Genomic DNA, 8,916 nt, shown 5'->3' with positions numbered 1-8,916 from the left:
CTGCTCTGTGCGTGACAGGGGGGAGCTCCCCAACCCCCTGATGGTCCCTGCTCTGTGCGTGACAGGGGGGAGCTCCTCAACCCCCTGATCGGCCCTGCTGTGTGTGTGACAGGGGGGAGCTTCCCAACCCCCTGATGGGCCCTGCTCTGTGAGTGACAGGGAGCAGCACCCCAACCTCCCGATCTGCCCTGCTCTGTGCATGACAGGCGGCGGCGCCCCAACTCCCCAATCAGCCCTGCTCTGAGCCCAACCAGTGGCTGCACCTAGGGATTGGGCCTGCCCTCTGTCACGGAGCAGGCCAAATTTTTGTGCACTGGGCCTCTAGTTTATATATAAAGCATCAGAGCAGAAGAAAAATTTGGAGCAGAAACCCAATTTAATATCTAAAAACATACTGTTACCAAATTTTAATATCTCTAAATTTTCTGGTACTTACTACATTTATCCCTAAATATTAATTCCTAACAATAAAATTACAAAAGGTTTACAAATACACAACAGCAGACAAAAACAACACTTGATGCTAATAGAGTAGGGACAAAACAAGCCAGATAATGCCTCTATTAATAGTATTTTGGGGTAGAAAAAGTATATATACATAAAATTAAGCCTTAAAAGACAGACTAATATGGAATTAAAAATTAATACACTACATTCATTTTGTCTGGGAGAAGTCTCAAAATAAGTCAGTGAATTATCAGACAGACCAGTAGTAAATCTAATTCCTGAAAAAATCAAACAATAAATTACTATATCCTGAATCATATTTGCTTCAGCTCTCAATTTTGTTTTAATAACTTGGTCTTGATATAACTGTTCATATTTCACTCATAGAAATAGTCATTAAATCTTCTATTTGTAACTTACATTCAATCTGAGCTCCAATCATTAATATCAACGGACTAAATACCAATATTAAATAGAAATATTAAATTACTCATCCTAAATATTATAACATGCAGAATTTAAAACATGTATGTATAACTGATAAGAGGTCAACTTATTCGGAAAATATTTACACTGGAAACTGTAGTATTAAGGTAAAGTGCAATTTATTAACAAGAAATATTGCAAAAAAATTATGCAAGTAAAAAGAAATGGTGGAGAAATTTGTTGGGGAGCATAAGAGACTTGGTTGGAAAGTTTGTAAGGAGGACATTCTGATAAAATGGAAGTGTGTGGAAGGCCACCTGCCCTGTTTATCGGAATTCCAACTTAGGGAAGTGTCGAAGGTGGCGACCCTAATTATTCCTTGACTTTCCAAACAAGCCTGTGCATATGCAGACCTCCGGGTGTTTACTGGAATCCTTATGCTTAATCCCTGGATGCCCCTGCCTAGAGGACAATATAAACATGTGTCCTCCCAAGATTACTCACCCTACTGATTGTATCTAAAGATAAAAATTCCAAGAAAAGTGTAACAAGGCAGGCAATAGAGGCTGTTCTGGCTACTAAAGCCAGGGGCCCCTTAGCCCTCTCTTGCACAGTCAAACTGTGTCTGAGTAATCTGTTCATCCATCGTTCAGGGGCTGCTTGTCAGCCCCAGCAGAAATTATGCTTCCACAACTTCAAAGAACTGTTGAGTCAAAGAATTCCCAAGTTATAAAAGAATCTCCTAAGGGATATTGCAGCAGTATGGTGAAACACCATGAGAGTACTAAAAGAAATGCTGAAAATGGAGTAAAAGAAAATCAAACTATTAGGTGGGAACAACGGCCTGAGCAGGCAGCATAGAAAAATCAAATTAAAAAGGTGCTGGATCAGTGACACAACCACTCAACACCTGTCAAACTTTAACCTTAGGCAGATGACACATTTCAATCTATATATATATATAAAAGCCTAAGTGACCGGAACACCAAACCTTAGGCAGATGACACATTTCAATCTATATATATAAAAGCCTAAGTGACCGGAACACCGGAACGACCGGTCGCTATGATGCACATTGACCACCAGGGGGCAGGCGCTCAACATAGGAGCTGCCTCCTGGTGGTCAGTGCGCTCCCACAGCCAACCTCCTGTGGCTGGCCAACCTCCCCTGGTCCCTCCCCATTTCAGCCAACCTCCTGTGGTCCCTTCCCCTCTCCAGCAGGCCCTGGCGGGCAGCTGGCAACTGGCAGGAAGGTGGGGCCAGCAGGAGGAGGATCAAGGGAGGAAGGCTCCGGCCAGCCCTAATTGCCGGCCAGGCCAAGGGACCCCACCTGGGCACGAATTTCATGCACCAGGCCTCTAGTGTTTTAATAATTACCTTCTCACAGACTGCAACAAATCCCTTCTGATTCTAGAATGGTGATATTACAACATTCAGTGGACCAAGCATCCATCCCCTCTTCACCTAAAGTTTTCAAATTAATCTCCTGAAAGTAACTTTTGCAAGAATCAATCTGTTTTTATGTGAAAATTAATGTGAAATAAACAGGCACCTGCTCGCTTTCAGATACTTCTATATAATGCAGTTAATAGCCAAAATAAATAAATAAATAACCCACCCTTAAAATTCTGTATTGCATAAACCAAAGGATAACCACACAAAAAACATTGTTGCCATACTAAAACACGTAGTGTAAATTAGTTCACAAATAAAAGGGATCTTCATAGATAACTGAAAGGTATCCAAATTAATGTGTTCAAACTCCTGATCTTCTTCCATAAGCCTGTGTCCTCCAACTTAGTGAACAGCAACTCCACCTTGTCAGCTGCTTATGTCAAAAACTCCTGAGTCATCCATGACTGCTCTTTTTCTTTCTCAATCACATTTTATGTCAACAAAATCCTGTAGTTCTACCTTCAAAATACATCTAAAACCTGATATCTCAACAACTTCACTGCATCCACCAGGTCCAAGCCAGTGTCTTTCTCATCTGGAGAGCTAACACTAACTGAGCTCCCATCTGCCCTTGCCCTCCATTACTTTTTTTCCACTTGGGTGCAGAGCGATCCTTGGTTCCAAGCTTTCCAGTGGATTCCAATCTCACTCAGTTAAAAGCCAACTCATTACAAGGCCCCACAAGACCTGGACTTTGATTCCATCTTCCTCTCCTCACTCCACGTCACCCGTCACCTGTATTCCTGGCCTAGATAGATATCAAAATAACAAGCAAGCTTCCACTTCTGGATCTTTGCATTTGCTTCCACCTCTTTCAGATCTCTTCTCTAGAATCAACAGATTTAAAACTGTAAACCCCATCCCTACCTCCACGCACTTCTTATCCCCTTTCCTGCCCCACCCCCAACCCCAGCACATACCACAAACTGATAAAATGTACTTCACTTACTTATTTATTATCGGCATCCTCTGATTAAAATGTAAACTCCATTGCCCTGGCCAATGTGGATCAGTTGGTTGGAGTGTCCTTGACCTGTGCACCTGAAGGGTCATATGTTTGAGTGCCAATCAGGGCGCATACCCAAGTTTTGGGCTCAATCCCTGGTAGGGGCAAGTACAGGAGGCAACCTATTGATACCTCTTTATCTTGTTATCTCTCTCTCTCTCTCTCTCTCATCAATAAAAGAACATTTTTTAAAAAAACAAAAAGAATACTGTCAATTTAAGTAACTAAAAGTTACCTTAAAAATCCCCAAATTTAGCCCTAGCTGGTTTGGCTCAGGGGATAGAGCATCCACCTGCAGACTGAAGGGTCCTGGGTTCGATTCCGATCAAGGGCACATGCCTGGGATACTCGCTCGATCCCCAATAGGAGGTGTGCAGGAGGCGGTTGATCGGTGATTCTCATCATTGAAGTTTCTATATTTCCCTCTCTCTTCCTCTCTGAAATCAATAAAAATATAGTAAAAAAAAAAAAAATCCCCAAATTTAGCCCTGGCCAGTGTGGTTCAATTGGTTGGGCATCGTCCTATGCACTGAAAGGTTGCTGGTTCAATTCCCAGTCAGGGCACATGCCTCAGGGTTGATTCCCTGGTAGCGGGGAGGCAGCCAGTGGATGTCTGGCTCTCACATTGGTGTTTCTCTCTCCCTCTACCTTCCTCTCTCTCACAAAAACTTTTAAAAATAATCCCTAAATTTATAAAGGTACATTTATTAATCCTAAAAGGGAACATTAACTCAAGTTTTCCCAGTTGCCTAATCCAAGTAAAACAAATCTCATTAATTTCAATGGCAGTATAGTCTATAAATAGGTTACATTTAGTTATGCTTATTGTGCCAGAATGAGAATTACTGAAGTTTTCCAAGAACTGAGACCATATCTTACCCATCTTTGTATCTCTAATACCAAGTACTCAAGACCTAGTATACATAAACTTTCAAAAATTATTGAGCTTTGCCATAAAAGTGGAAGATGTAAATAATTAGCCTATCAATAATTATATAAAATTATCATTAAAGAAAATAATTTGACAGTCTAAATAATCTATGTTGTATTTCCTTTTAAGAATGTCCAGAGGAACGATTATAGATTTAACAGTATTCATCTCCAATTACATGCACCTTAACTTCTTCAGCAATTAATTTCCACAGCAATTAATTATCTGAAACCATGTACTAAATTAGGCCCATTCCACCTCTAAAATCTTGAACTTTAACATAACCCTTTCAGACAAAACCTCCAAATCTTCCAGTTCTTTTATTTGTTTTTCTCAACTGCTCTTCCACCTAGATAAAATCTCCAACCCTTGGACGGTTCTTTCCTTTTCTCAACAGGCTATCAGCTGCTGCCCTCCTCCTTCCTTCCTTTCTTATGCAACCTAAACCAGCCCATCAATACATTGTGAGGCAATCTAAACTCTATTACTTTGCCAATCCGTCACAATATTCTGCCAAATACTCAACCCTTCCTAATCTCTTTAACATATATTCCAAATACTCAGCAATCTTGTCAGGCCACCCTCCCTTTCTACTTGTTCCTTTCCCTTAGTTCAGGAAACATGTCTTGTAGAGATGTCAGGTAGTTTCTCCTACCTAGATGCTTGGAGCTAGCCTGGATCCAGTCCCTTTCCAAATCTGGTTCTCTAACTTTCCCATAAATTCTGTGAGATACTGACATCCTTCCAATACATTTCTATTCTATTTAAATTAACCAGAGATCCTCTGCAGATTCTTTATTTCCACCCCAGACAACTGCTCCTGAACCCCTGGACTTCAGAAACCAAACTGATAAACAGGCTTCTTTAATGATCATGTCCTTCTTTTGTCTGGAATTCCTTATTAAGTCACCTCCTGGGATGAAGTTAAATTTGAGGCCCTTTGTCATGTAATTTAGTGCAGTGCCTATTAAAGACAACAAGCCAGACTCAAAATACTAGTTCTTCCCATGACCATATCTTTACTGTACCTATAATTCTTTGCCATTGCTAACTGACCAATGGATAAATAGAGCTGAGCCATACAGATTCTCTCTCCCAGGAATCTGAAACTTGACAGGAAAGATCACAGATTGGGAGTTGTGAGAGATGGGATAGCACCCCAAAGCAGTGGTTCTCAACCAAGAGCCTTTTTGCCCCCAGGGGACATTTAGCAATGTGTGGAGACATTTTTCATTGTCAAGACTGTGGGGGAGGCTATGGGCATCTAGTGGGTGGATATTAGATATATTGCTCAACATTCTACAATGTTCAGAGCAGCCCTTCACAATAATTATCTTGTCCAAAATGTCAACAGTGCTGAAGTCCAAGATCTCTTTCATGAGGTTCCAGGAGCTGGCTAGTTCTTGACCTTCCCCTTATTCCGTGACCTACCTCAACAGCTTTTGGTTACATTTAACTTTTTACCTAAGTTAAACAGAGCAAGGTTTTGTTGTTTACAGAAAAAATAACTTTCACTAGCACAGTAACTCTAGTTGAATCACCTGACACACATGTGTACAATTTAAACCAGTTTCTCAACCTCAAAACTAGCATTGTAGGATGTTTAATAGCATACCTGGCCTTTAACCCATAGACGTTAGTACCCTTAGCCAACCCCCCTTCCCAATGCCCCAGTTGTGACATTTAGAAATGTCTCCAGACATTGCCAAATTTCCCCAGAGGGGCAAAATCACCTCTGGTTGAGAACTATACAAAGGCTCCACTCAGGTGCAGTGTATGTCTGTCCTGCCAACTCCCACTCACCAGTAAACCTTGTGCCCATTACAGTGTGCCTGGAGCCAGAGGGGAAAGGGAAGCATTTGTATCTGAATCATCCCTACCCCTTTTTAGGTCTTGGCTTAAATATACCCCATCTTCCAGCTTCTCTCCCCCTACCTCTCGCCTTTGCTCAAGCACTCACTTACATACACAATAAAAGATAATGAGGCCTTGAGCTGAAAGGTAGCTCCTGCTCTTATTTCCTTTCTGATACTTGTTATAACTTTCTTTAGAACTTTCCATTCCCTTGTGAAAAAGGACACCCCTAGGAAAGCTTCCAAAGCATATTTTGTGCCAATTACAGTCTGAAAGATCGGAGTAATTTCTCCTTCAAAGACTTCCTGTTTCACTTCTCTTAAAACTTAAGGACTCCAACCCCCCCCCCCCCACATACACAAATGGCATTCTCTCTCTCTCTCTCTCTCTCTCTCTCTCTTTCTCTCTCTCCCCCCCACCTTCTCTCCCAGCCCCGTATCTGTCAGTTTCAGATCAGCTCCAAGTATACAAACATGCTTAGGACAGAAATAAACAATTAGGCAAGGAACAAGTGTATAGATTTAAACATCTCAAATAGTTCAGCATTTACTCAAAGCCAGTTTCTCGTGTGCCTCTATTAAGGTAAGACTGGTTTTGAGCTTATAATTTCACCATACTTCAATCTCAAGGCTCAGAGTAAGCATCATCTTTCTCCTGTTGGTTCCCAGATCACCTTCTTCCTTATTGGAAGACACCCTATATATGAAGAGTCACTTTCCTAGTCCTGCCTTTCTAGGACACCATAAACATCACATTTATTCAATGATTCAATTACCTGTTGCTTCCTAAAAACCAAGGTAAAGTACCATAACATTGGTGGCATAGAGTTTTGCCTCAGTTTAAAAAATAAAAATAAAAAGGCAATGTGAGGGAGAGTCAGTTGATTGGTTGATTGGTGCCATTCATCCATTCATTCAAAAAATAGTTGTTGCCCTGGCCAGTGTGGCTCAATTGGTTGGAGCATCGTGGGATGCATGGAAGGATGGTGGCTTTGTTTCTGGGTCAGGGCACATACCTGGGTTCCCCCAGTTGGGGTACCTACAGGAGGCAACCAATTGATATTTATGTTTCTCTCTCTCTCTCTCTCTCTCTTTCTCTCTCTCTTTCCCTTCCTCACTCTTAAATCAATAAAAAGCATATCCTTGGTGAGGATTTTTAAAAAAGAGTTGTTGAGTGTACATTACGCTAGACTCAAAACAAAAATCCCTGCCGTCATGGAGTTTGTATTCAAGTGCAGAAGACAGACAAACAGCAAAGATATAGCATGACAGATAAGGATGAATGCTATAGAAAAGGCCTCCTTGGAGAAGGTGCCATGGTTGCAAGCACGGGCTGTATGAAATGTCTATTATTGGAAGGTAATGTGTTTTAAGCATTTGCTGTTAAACTGTATTGAACTGTATGCCAGATAATCACATCAATATAGTGACATCTTCATTGCCAGATAATTTGTAAAATTAAGCTTGACCCAGGTAATTTCAAAGTTCATCACTACTTAAATAACTATTATTTATCATCTTATTTTATCTATTATCATCCTTTAGATTTATAAATAACATAATGATGACAGCAGTACCAGTAATATTATCCAAGAATATAAATTTGCTATTCTTCAGTCACCTAAGTTGTTTTGAAATATGAAATAAAAACTCACGTGTTTCAAAAACTCATCTCTGAGAAAAAAAAAATCCTCACTATTATTTACAACACAGATATTAGAGATCATACAAATAATGAATATGTGGGTGTTGTCTATTTTGTGAAGTAAGCCATTATCTTGGCTATTAATTTTTTAAGAGCCCTTCTCAACTGTTCTGCAAGAGAATGAAACTCTTAAGGCACTCCCTGATTGAGTGAACTTTCCTCCCTTGCATCTAGAATGGAACTGCGTACTAACACCCTTGGGAGGGTGAGAAAAGAGAACTGAAATCATTTTTCTGTAGCTCTGAATATTCTTGTGGATGGAAGTATAAGAGAGGCTGAAGGACATCTGATAAGTCAGACATTACCTAACTAATCAATGAAAGTTAAAACCTTCTTCCAAAATAAGTTGTTCATATGGGCCAAACGTACAATTTTAAAAGAAACTTTTTAATTAGTGGTAATATTGAGAAATGTATATTCATAAACGCTACTATAATTTGTTACTTTAAAAAAACATATCTTATTTAATGTGACAAGGAAAAGATTTGCTGAATCACAGAAATATCGTTGTGCCCCTACATATAACCTGTGGTATATCACGATTTGTAGAATCAAGTCGTCGTACCCACGCCTTTCCCTACAATGAGCTCAAAGTAATCACTAAGTTACAGACAACGGAGAAAAGGATCCTAACCAAGCGCTTCGGGTTCGCGGTTAACAACTTGGACACCAGATCCCACATTCAGCCTCCGTCTGGAGACAAGTATGGAGAAGCCAGAAGCAACAAACTGCCAGCGTGACTGAGTCATGTTTCCGACTAAACCCGCTTATGAAATGGAAAGAACGACAAGTCTTGGGTTTATGGCCACAGATGCTGGCTGACACTCCGTGACATTTACGGGTCTCGGGTTTTTAAAAAGCAAAAAAAACTCTTCTGTAAGAACGACGTGGGGCGAAACGCCTCCAGAAAGAGCTTGTTGTCAAAGCTGGGAACTCTGGCTGTTTCCCTACAGCAAATCCGAACTGTGCAAACGGGCACACCCGCTACGGCATCGGAGCGGAACAATAACAAGGTTAACGTTTCCCGGAGAAGACGAGCCTCGGCCCTGAGAGTCCTGGCTGCGCCGGGCGCCCGCGGTTAACGGACCCGCT

At 41.0% G+C, this 8,916-nt stretch overlaps 1 protein-coding gene across 5 annotated transcripts in view; it reads right to left on the bottom strand.

Moving 5' to 3' along the window:
- Positions 1 to 8,916, bottom strand: part of UHRF1BP1L (UHRF1 binding protein 1-like) — a 79,338-nt gene that overhangs the window by 69,655 nt on the left and 767 nt on the right. Inside the window, exon 1 of one of the 5 annotated variants that reach the window (XM_014530036.1) lies at positions 654 to 736. The exons of the other annotated variants lie outside the window; for them this stretch is intronic. The gene's annotated coding sequence lies outside the window, so the exon portion shown is untranslated. Of the gene's footprint in view, positions 1 to 653; positions 737 to 8,916 lie in introns of those variants that run through there. 5 annotated transcript variants of the gene reach the window in all.

This window comes from Myotis brandtii, unplaced genomic scaffold, assembly GCF_000412655.1.
Source record: "Myotis brandtii unplaced genomic scaffold, ASM41265v1 scaffold708, whole genome shotgun sequence".
NCBI classification, from domain to species: domain Eukaryota; kingdom Metazoa; phylum Chordata; class Mammalia; order Chiroptera; family Vespertilionidae; genus Myotis; species Myotis brandtii.
This window is presented reverse-complemented; position numbering and strand designations above follow the sequence as displayed.